The sequence below is a fragment of the Leptonychotes weddellii genome, chromosome 4, assembly GCF_054177405.1.
Source record: "Leptonychotes weddellii isolate Sample4059 chromosome 4, ASM5417740v2, whole genome shotgun sequence".
NCBI lineage: Eukaryota > Metazoa > Chordata > Mammalia > Carnivora > Phocidae > Leptonychotes > Leptonychotes weddellii.
In genome coordinates, this window is record NC_138372.1 from 12,037,593 (window position 1) to 12,045,945 (window position 8,353).

General features: G+C 54.9%; 1 protein-coding gene and 1 long non-coding RNA gene across 2 annotated transcripts in view; one reads left to right on the forward strand and one right to left on the reverse strand.

Moving 5' to 3' along the window:
• Nucleotides 1–8,353, forward strand: part of IGSF21 (immunoglobin superfamily member 21) — a 228,595-nt gene that overhangs the window by 23,903 nt on the left and 196,339 nt on the right. The window lies entirely within an intron of this gene.
• LOC115937473 (uncharacterized) overlaps nt 2,903–8,353 on the reverse strand; it is a 7,788-nt gene continuing 2,337 nt past the window's right edge. Inside the window, exons 2-3 of the long non-coding RNA XR_004072755.2 lie at nt 3,108–3,206; nt 2,903–3,002 (exon numbers count right to left, since the gene is read on the reverse strand). This is a non-coding gene — a long non-coding RNA (uncharacterized LOC115937473). The remainder of the gene's footprint in view (nt 3,003–3,107; nt 3,207–8,353) is intronic.

Below are 8,353 nucleotides of genomic sequence, written 5' to 3' on the forward strand. Positions count from 1 at the left end.
TGCATTCCTCTCTTCTTGCCAGGCCAGTGAGAATTTGGCTCTAAATTTTTAACCTAAATAGAGTTATATTCATTCTCTCTCCCACTAGATGCAAAACGCTTTTTTGGAGCAATTAAGGAAGAGCATAAATCAGTCCATTTTTAAAAGCTCAGGCTGACTTTGTGGCTGGCTAAAATTAGTGTCTCCATAAAGGAGGAGGAGGAGGGGGAGGAGAGAGCTGGATTTGCCTTCAAGACGTTCATTCACTGAGGCTGGGGGTGAAGCCAGGCCTCTGCCCTGCGTCGGCCAGATCGCAGGGAGCCACGGCGTCCAGCCCCACCTGGCTTCTGCCGACCAGCATACCCTTTCTGCTCCAACCCCTGTCTCAGCCCTTTCCCGATCCCCTGATATGGTGGAAAGAGAGTGGGTTTGCAGAGCGACTGGGCTCAAACCCCAGCTTCACTGCACACCCGCTGTGTGGCCCTGGGCAAGTCACCTCACCTCTCTGAGCCCCCAATTTCTGTGTCAGACAAATGCCACCTTCTCACCTTCAGGCCTTCCCTCTTCCACCTGACTTTGGATCCACACAGCTCAGAATACGAAGTAACGGCCCTCCTCCCATGCCCCCCTCCTGGTTCTGTAATCACACTCTGCGTATTGGCTGTTTGACCACAGCCCACTCCTTCACTGGGCTGGAAGCCCCCAGAGGGTCTTGTCTGCTTGCTCATCGTTGACACATCGTAGATGCACAGCCAGTATTTTGCTCTTGACTGAAGGAATTCATAAGGACCCCATGGACCCGTCACTTTACCTCTCAGGGCTTCACTTCCTAACTGTAAAATGAGAAAAAGAAATGTATTCTTTGCAAGTGAGTATTAAGCGCGACAAATCCTGTATCTGGGAGATCTTTATCGAGCTCTTATTACATTCTGGGCTTCGGGGAGGCAGCAGTGAGCAGGACAGGTGTGGTCCCTACCTTCAAGGACCTACAAACCTAGCTGGAGAGAATGTAGTGTTTTAGCACCTAGGAGAGCGCCCCCACTGCTTGCTCTCAATTGAATAAGGAAGGAATGAATGAGTGAATGAGTGAACAAATGAATGGATGAATGGAAAGAGAATCTCCTCCATTTGTGGCTCCCCTAACTCCCCACCTGTAGCATTTCCACTACACATTATCTGGGGAATTGCCTTTTGTGCTGACAGTTTAGATTTGTTTCCACTCTGGCTGTGTTGCCCTAGCTCAGTGTCTCACCCTCTCTGGGCCTCATTTTCCCACCTGCAAGGTGGAAGTGCGGGGCGGTCATCTCAAATTCCCTTTGACTTGGGAGGGATGTTCTGGTCCCTTGTAGACAGGGCCTTAGAAGCTTCCAGGAGAGAAATCCTGTCACCGCCCGCCTCCCTCCTGGTCTGGTTCTTCTGTAGGTCTGGCCTGGATGCTGGCTCATCTCCCAGGGGGAGGGTTAATTACTCACAGGTGCTATCTGCTCATCTCCCAGGCCTCTTATCTGGGACATAAGCGTTTAGGCAAATACATTAGGCCAAAGCAGGCCAGGCACATGGGAACCAGAGCCTTTGGACAAACATCTCTGGGCTTCTCTCAGCCGTGGAGGATGGACATGGACGTGGGTCTGTGCTCCTCACTGGCCTCTGACCCCAAAGACCTGTCTAGCCCACACCTGCAGGATTGACCCACAGGTCCTGAAAATTCCAGGCACCCAAATTCAGTCCTTCCCCAGGACCATGTTCAGCAAGACTGAGCTCTGGGCTGGCGCTCTCCCCACCAGCCCGTTCAGCTAGACGGACGCACTCTGACAGGGCCTCAGTCAATCACAGCGAGGCAGAGAAATCCTACATAGAGTTCCACGGCCATGCCTGGGAGATTAGGGGATTCTCTGCGATTCAGATTGATCAACAGATTTTTCTGGAAGAAAATGGGGCTGTCACTGAGCATATGCTATTCCCGGGGCCTGGGCTCTAACTCTCACATGCACCAGCCCACCCTCCCCCTCACCAGCCAGGGAACGTGCGTGTCGGGCTCCCTTCACAGGTGAGGACCCGAGCCCCAAGGAAGCCAAGTGACTTCCTTTGGGGATCTGGGGAAGGAGGCTCACACTGTCTGGGCTCCTTGGGGGCAGAGCTTGGGTCAGCTGCCTCCCTTACCTGCCTTTCCCTAATGCTCACCTCACCCTGATAGATGGGCGCCATCATTACCCCTGAGGCAGGACCTGAGGCTGGGGAGGGGGCAGGGGGTGTGAAGCCACGCCCTCCAGGTCCCACAGCGGGGGAGGGGCAGCACCGTATTGCCCGCTGGCTCCTGGGCCCTTCAGAGTCCCCGCTCTGTGTACTGTACTACAAAGCCCATGGACCGGAGCCCCTCTGGGAAAACAGAGAACGAGAATTCATAACCATGATATATTTGCATGGATTTCTACCACGTACCAGGGATTTTCGCATACTTATCATCCCGTGATTCCACCGCAACCCTTTGAGGTAAGCAATATAGGTGTTTATTTCACAAATATTTATGTAGTGCTTACTGTGTGCTGGGCATTCTTCTAAGCACTTTATAAATATTCATGTGTTTAACCTGTATTAAAAACTCCACGAGTTAGACTCTGTTATGTTCCCCATTTTATAAATGAGGGAGCCGAGGCACAGAGAGGGGAAAGAACTGACTGGAAGCCACACAGCTAGTGAGTGACAGAGCTGGGATTCCGTCTCCATCTCCAGCAGTCCGGCTCCTGGCTTTTCCACCTCGCGCTGAGGCCTTCTTGTCCTCACATTTTCGGGTTGGGAAGGAGCTCCGAGCAGGGTGGGTAGCAGGAAAAGTGGCAGGGCCCAGCCTTGGGTGACGCCGACCTGGGGCTAGGAGCCGCAGGCCAGCCCTCTCTGCCCCCTGCCCCGGGCCCCCCGGGTCCCCAGCGTGGAGGGTGTTCCGTGTCTTGCAGCAAAGCTGATGAGCTTGGATCCATCTCAGGGAAGCGTTCTTCTGTCCCGGGGTCAAGGCTGAAGGGAATGGGGCCCTAAGTGACAGGCACAGCGATCGGGGATTAGCAGAGCTGAAGAGCCTTTGCCTGAGTCCCGCACGCGGGCTACAGAATCATCGAGCTTTAAGACCCTTATCTCACCACGGAAATCGAATAATCCCTCGCGGGACATGTGGCCTCTCTTTCTTCTGTTCCTCTTCTTTGTCCTGCTGTTTATCTTACTCACAATCCCCGGGCGGCCTGAGAAGTGAGTGGGAACAAAGGCGGTATGTACATCTCGGGTATTCAGTGCTGGGGGCTGTAGGATTTGCTTCGGGCATTCCCATCGGAGCCTGAGACAAGCATTTGGGTGCAGCTGGTTTATTTGGGAGTGACCCCAGGAAATGTCAGCAGGGAAGAAAGGAGTGAGGCAGGAGAAGGAAGGAAAATGGTACAAGGTGTAGCCGGACCGCCCAGGAGGCTGTGCGGGACGTACCTCAGGATCGCCCTCCCCGGAACGAGGCAGCTGGGGCATTTATCCACCAGTCCCCCTCCTTCACAGAATGAACATCTCTTTGTGGGCATCGCTGCCCTGGTCCACCCATGTGGGCCCAGCACGCCCATGGTGGGGTCTCCTCTGCAGTGGGGGCGCTCAGGACACCAGCCCCGCATCTGCTTCCCCTTGCCCCCATGATTATGTTCTTGCTGCTGCCGCCGCTGTGAACTGAGCACCTACTCTGAGCCAGGCTCCCCCTAAAGACTTTCCCTGAATTATGGCACCTAAATCCCCTTTCTGTGGACTTGACTGACCTTCTGCAGGTCAGGAAACTGAGGCACAGAATCTGTGGGAGAGTAGTATTCAGACCTAGACACTCCATCATCAAGCCCTTGATAAGCACCCGCGGTGTGCTCGGTTCTGGCAAGGACTACAAAACCCACATCCAGAACCGTTGTCCTCGACACCTCTCCAGGGCATGGAGACTGTATTTTCCAGATTCTCCAGGATGGTCCCAGTTGCAAGTATTTTTTTTTTATCCTTTTTAATACAGACAGTTTGTGACATACATAATCAAATGCATGCAAATGTTTAAACCTTTGTAAGACTTTTTGCATGAATAAATACGTTCTTCCCTTCCCACCGGGAAAGCCACGTCTAACAGGAGATTCTAGTCGGGGCTGGGAAAATGAACCAAAGGGAAGAGAACCTGATTCAGCCTCCTAACCTCGGCCTCTGGGAAGGCCCTGCCTGGATCTCACTGATTGAGGTCATTGGGATTCCCCAGCGCCTTCCTGAGGGCCTGGTACATCTCGGGGCTCCCTAGGTGATGTACCTCACCCTCTCTCCTTCTAGCAAATCTTGGCCTTCTCTGCTTCTTGGCCTCCTTCTTGTCTGTCTTCATCATTCACATACTCCCCTGCCCTGTCGGGAGTAGACCACTGTTGGGCACTGTGGCTCTGTGGCTAGGATCATAGGCTCTGGGTTTGACCCCACGGTGTGCTGGCTCGTGACCTGGCCCTAGTCCCTGGCATGCTCTGGGCCTCAGTTTCCTCCTCTGTGAGGTGGGGCTCATATGGCAGCAGACACTGTCAGAGCCCAGCCACGGCCCCTCCCAGAGAGCCTGGGACCCTCTGCCTGGGAGCAGCACCCCCGCCTGGGCACCGGGCAGGCCAGATGTGCAGAGAGCTGGTGTCCCCGGAAGCAGCCCTCAGGACAGGATGGACAGGAAGTGGGAGGACGGATGCCCTGCGTCCTTGCTCTGGGTTGGACGCTCCAGGAGCACCTTCTATGCCAGGTCCCAGAGATCCCCAGTGGGATGGACCTCCAGCTACCCACAGCGGCTGGGGGCTGGCATGATAACACACCCACTGTTGGCTGTCTTCTCGCACTCACGTCTCCTGGGTCACCTCCCAAAGAAGCCACCTGCCCCTGAATTGTTTACTGAGTCTTCATTTAGGGCACCCCAAGCCAAGCCATTATTGTACCTACCTTTGGGGCAACTGTGGGGATTTCGTGAGTCTTCGTAAAGCACAGAACAGAGCCTGTGTGTGCACGTGCCGTCAGGCAGGCACTCCTGTAATTAGTACCCCGGTTCATCAAACACATCACACGCTGCACAGTCTCTGGGCCTTTGCTCCTGCTATTCCCTCTGCCTGCCCTGCTTTTCCCGTCCTCTTCCCCTGGCTCATGCCAAGATGTCCTTCAGGATTCAGTTCAGAAGTCACCTCTTCCAGGAAGCCTTCCTTGACCACCCTTTGCCCTTGGCTGGTGAGGGGATCCCTATTCCGTGCACCCACAGGCTTCCATCTTTCCTGGCATTAATCCCCAAGATTATCATCCTCTCCCTGTCCATTCCTTGAGGTTGGAGACCATGTGTCCTTGCCCTCTGGGGAAGGAGGGAGCACGCGCGCGCGTGTGTGTGTGTGTGTGTGTGTGTGTGTGTCTTGCACGTCCCTCTGCTTCTTGCCCTGGACACGTGCCTGCACACACAAGGCACTCAGCAGGCGTGGAGTGATGATGGCTTACAGCCCACACGGGAAAGACTGGGGACCCTCAGCTCCTTTCCCCCACTTCCTCCCTCCTCACCCCCTCCTGGGGGCACCCCGTGGGGCAGGATTCTGGGGCAGTGGGAGCTCAAAGAAAGATGAGCACCCAAGGTGACGAGAATTGGCTTTGGGGAGGAAGCGTTAAAGGACCTTAAGGTCAGGGTCTCCTCTGGTGAGGAGGCCAGGAAGAGAGACAGACAGAGATAGAGACAGAGAGAGAGAGAGAGGGAGAGAGGGAGCTGAAAGCTTTGAGGCCTGCTTTGTTTCCGTTCTATTTATTATGATGATAACAATAGTTATTTATTGAGGAGGATGCTGAGCCAAAGTTTTCCCCATCTGCCAATGATAGAAAAAAAAGGATACAATTTGGTTTTAAAGCAAGAGAAATTGCAGTTAGACACCGGGAGGAACTACCCACTCTCTGAGCTGGATTGGCTGTCATTAGGTTCTCAGCTGGCAGTCAGCGGAATGACAGCCTCAGCCAAAAGAGAGCCTGGAACAGGGACCCTGGGGCAGAATGACTGCCTGAGGGGTGAGGGAGAGGAGGGAGGGAGGCTGGTGCACAGATGTGTGGGATGCTTCGGCTCTCCACCAGCTGCTGTGGCCAGAAGGAGCTCGAGAGCGAGAGGCCTGGAGACCGAGTGCCCTGATCTACTGCCAACCTGCTGGAGGACTTTAAGCAAGTGGCTTCGCTTCTCTGGGCCTCAGTTTCTTTATCTGTAAAATGGGGACACATCCCCAGCCAACTTCACCAGCAGTGTCCTAAGTTATTGGATGGAAATATGCTTTACACAATTTAAAACACTGTCGAGATTTAAAAAAAACAAAAACAAAAAACAAACCTCAACAGAGCGAGAGGAGACGCAGAAGAGAAGTGAGCGTATGCTTCTCATTCTGTCCCAGTGGCCGGTGGCAAGGGGATGCCCTTCAATGAGCAGCTGCTCCACACCTCGCACTTCACCTACAAGGACTCGTTGAGCCCTCACAATAGCCTGGTGGGAGGCAGTGTCTCCATTTCACAAAGGAGAATGCTGAGGCCCAGAGACGTCAGTTCACTTACCCAGAGTCACACAGCAGCAAGTGGTAGTGTAAGGATTAGAACTCAGGCTTCTCCGAGCTCAAAAACCCTTGGCCATATTGTCACAGCTGGGGTGGTCACATGTCCCATGCTCATCGGATGACCTGATGACCCTCCCTATGCCCAAAATAAAAGATAAGAGGGCAAGGCCAAGAGATCTTCCCAGAACTTTAGGCCCTCCCTGTCCCTCCTCAGAAAGCCCTGCACAGGCCCCTTTGCCCTCTGGAAGGGAGCATCAGGCCCAATCTAGGACTTCATCACCCACCCACCCAGGCCCGGGCTGAGAAGAAGCGAGGCTCTGAGCCCGACTGATAAGATCCCAGGCACTGCAGCCAAAGCCGGCGGCCTGGCCAGGCTGTAGGGTATGCTAATTGCTCTGTCGGCTGTGGAGCCTTGTTTGCATATATGCAAATTGGGGGGCTTATTAGCTGTTCTCCCAGATGGGTCAGTTCAGGCCTCGGCCTGACCCCTGCACGGCCTGGTTTGCAGGCTTCACTAGCCAGTGGGACAAATGCCCAACCAGATGGAGGACTCAGCAGGCAGGGGCGGCCCCGTGGCCTTGGCAGCTGGAGGATCCAATCAGGACTTGAGTGTTTTGGTGGGGGAACCGGAGGCTGTGATCTAATGTTTCTCTGGCTGTCCCAATCCAGGGGACCCCAGAATATCCCAGGGCCTGCCCTGGGCTTTCTCCTCCCAGGCACAGGACTCATGAAGCTGACCTTGGCCCCGCAGGTGCCTAGCCAGGGCAGATGCCCGTCGTCTAGCTGTGAGTAGCTGTGAGGGCTCTCGCAGACCAGTGGGCATCCTCAGAGGACCCTGGGCCTGTGTCCTTGAGCCTAGCCAGGCAGCTGCTCAGACGCAGAGTCGTTGAACCTCATCACCCCTCTGTCAGGCGGGGCTCAGGGCGCAAAGCTTCAGTACTGTTGTCCAGGATCCTCCACCACCAGGTCCTCAGGCGGGGTCCCTCATCTCCTGCCTGGATGACCAAACAGTCTCAGCCTTGGTCTCCCGCCTCCCCCTGCCCCCCACCGCTCCCTCTTCCTCCAGGCAACCCAGCTGATCTATTCAAATCACAAATCGGATCACTCTCCTCCCTGCTTAAAACTTTCCATGGCTCCCCAGTGCCCAGGCATCAAGGCCAAACCACTAACCTCGCCTGTACCCCTTACATGGGTGTTCAATCCCTGCTTTTCTTGTCAGTGTCCAGCACCGTCCTCGTCTACACCATGAATTCCTGGGGGGCAGGGAGCCGGTCTTGGAGCTGCCATAACCCGAGAGCCTAGCAGAGCTGGTTGGACTTTCGGGGACCAGAGAAATCACCTTCTCAGGGAGGTCTTCTTCCTGGATGCTCTCTGTGCCTTTCCCTCTTTCTGGATTTTGAGTCCCTCAGGAACTCAGCTAATGGAGATAACCCAGCGGGCCTGTGCCTTCATTTCTGTGTCTCTATTCAAGATCTCTTTTCTGGGGGAGGGTCTTCTCTGTTAGATTGGGAGTTCTCAAATGGTAGAGGGGCATGTCTCCCCCATCAGACTTGGGACCTCCCTAGGGAGGCCTGTGTCTCCCCTATCAGATGTGGGACCTCTCCAGGGAGGGGCTGTGTCTCCCCCATCAGACTTGGGATCTCCCCAGGGAGGACTGCGTCTCCCCCATCAGATGTGGGACCTCTCTAGGGAGGGGCTGTGTCTCCCCCATCAGACTTGGGACCTCCCTAGGGAGGCCTGTGTCTCCCCCATCAGATGTGGGACCTCTCCAGGGAGGGCCTGTGTCTCCCCCATCAGATGTGGGA